This window comes from Petromyzon marinus, unplaced genomic scaffold, assembly GCF_048934315.1.
Source record: "Petromyzon marinus isolate PM22_M1 ecotype Great Lakes invasive population unplaced genomic scaffold, UKy_Petmar_22M1.pri1.0 PM_G_Scaffold_166, whole genome shotgun sequence".
Lineage (NCBI taxonomy): Eukaryota > Metazoa > Chordata > Hyperoartia > Petromyzontiformes > Petromyzontidae > Petromyzon > Petromyzon marinus.
This window is the reverse complement of record NW_027422724.1, coordinates 247,501-250,000: the sequence shown is the minus strand read 5'-3', so window position 1 is coordinate 250,000 and position 2,500 is coordinate 247,501.

The following is a 2,500-nucleotide window of genomic DNA, read 5'->3' as shown; positions in this document are numbered from 1 at the left end:
GTAATCATTTAGTCCTGTTGGCCTTAGCTTTTTGGGCACAGCGATGATGGTGGAGGACTTGAGACAGGCTGGTACATGGCATGTCTCCAGGGAGGTGTTAAAGATGTTGGTGAACACCGGAGACAGCTGGCCAGCGCAGTGCCTGAGGGTGGCTGGAGAGACAGAGTCCGGCCCGGCTGCTTTGCGTGGATTCTGCCTCTTGAAAAGCCCATTAACTTCTCCCTCCTGAAAGGAGAGAGTCGTTTCTGTAGTATGGGTGGGGGATGGGGCCTCTTGGGTGGGAAGGGGTGGTTCAGGACAGTCCAATTGTCTTTCAAATCTACGGTAGAACTCGTTCAGGTCGTTGGCTAGGCGGGAGTCGTTAGTGGTGTGGGGCGCTCTGGGTTTGTAGTTGGTGATGTGCCTGAGCCCTTTGGCAGACAGAAGCAGCGTCGTTAGTAGAGAACTGGTGTTTTAGTGTCTCTGAGTACAGTCGTTTAGCCTCTCTCACCGCTTTGCTAAACCTGTTCTTCGACTCCTTGAATCTGTCTCTATCCCCACTCCTAAACGCTTCCTCCTTCTCCAACCTCAACCTTTTGAGCTTTGCTGAGAACCAGGGCTTGTTGTTGTTAAAGTTCACCCTGGTACGTGTTGGGATACAGCAGTCCTCACAGAAGCTGATGTACACAGCCTCTGTGAGTTCATCCAGACTATTGGTAGCAGTCGTGAACATATCCCAGTCAGTACAGTCTAAGCACGCCCGCAAATCTTCCACAGCCTCACTGGTCCACTGTTTAGATGTCCTCACAGCAGGTTTACAGAGTTTTAGTTGCTGCCTGTATGCACGAATCAGGTGGACCAAGGGAGTTCTGTGCGAGCCGAACAGCCCCGTGACCCACAAGAGAAACATCCCCGCCAAATTCGAGCGTTTGACGGGGTCTATCCGTGAAAAAATATTCACGTTTTTGAGTGCACATGCATTTCTGCTGCAAATGCCTCTGGAAGTTTCATGCCGTTCGTATGCCAATTGTGGCAACACGAAAATGACCCGTTTTCCCATTCCGAGGGATTTCTGTGCGACCCTAACAGCCCCGTGAGCCACAAGAGACACATCCCCGCCAATTTCTAGCGTTTCACGGGGTCTATTCGTGAAAAATATAGACGTTTTTGAGTGCACATGCATTTCTGCTGCAGATGCCTCTGGAAGTTTCATGCCGTTCGTACGCAATGTGGCAACACGAAAATGACCCCTTTTCCCATTCCGAGGGATTTCTGTGCGACCCTAACTAACAGCGCCCGTGAGCCACAAGAGAGACATCCCCGCCAATTTATAGCGTTTCACGGGGTCTATCCGTGAAAAATATAGACGTTTTTGAGTGCACATGCATTCCTGCTGCAAATGCCTCTGGAAGTTTCATGCCGTTCCTATGCAATGTGGCCACACAAAAATGACCCGTTTTCCCATTCCGAGGCATTTCTGTGCGACCCTAACAGCCCCGTGAGCCACAAGAGAGACATCCCCGCCAACTTCTAGCGTTTGACGGGGTCTATGCGTGAAAAATATTAAAATTTTTGAGTGCACGTGCCTTTCTGCTGCAAATGCCTCTGGAAGTTTCATGGCGTTCCTATGCAATGTGGCAACACGAAAATGACCCCTTTTCCCATTCCGAGGGAGTTCTGTGCCACCCTAACAGCCCCGTGAGCCACAAGAGACACATCCCCGCCAATTTCTAGCGTTTCACGGGGTCTATCCGTGAAACATATAGAAGTTTTTGAGTGCACATGCATTCCTGCTGCAAATGCCTCTGGAAGTTTCATGCGGTTCGTACGCAATGTGGCAACACGAAAATGACCCGTTTTCCCATTCCCAGGGATTTCTGTGCGACCCGAACAGCCCCGTGAGCCACAAGAGACACATCCCCGCCAATTTCTAGCGTTTCACGGGGTCTATCCGTGAAAAATATCAATTTTTTTTTGACTGCACATGCATTTCTGCTGCAAATGCCTCTGGAAGTTGCATGCGGTTCGCATGCAATGTGGCGACACGAAAATGACCCGTTTTCCCATTCCGAGGGATTTCTGTGCCACCCTAACAGCCCCGTGAGCCACAAGAGAGACATCCCCGCCAATTTCTAGCGTATCACGGGGTCTATCCGTGAGAAATATTCACTTTTTTGAGTGCACATGCATTCCTGCTGCAAATGCCTCTGGAAGTTTCATGCGGTTCGTATGCAATGTGGCGACACGAAAATGACCCGTTTTCCCATTCCGAGGGATTTCTGTGCCACCCTAACAGCCCCGTGAGCCACAAGAGAGACATCCCCGCCCACTTCTAGCGTTTCACGGGGTCTCTCCGTGAAAAATATCACATTTTTTGAGTGCACATGCATTCCTGCTGCAAATGCCTCTGGAAGTTTCATGCGGTTCGCATGCAATGTGGCGACACGAAAATGACCCGTTTTTTCCCATTCCGAGGGATTTCTGTGCCACCCTAACAGCCCCGTGAGCCACAAGAGACACA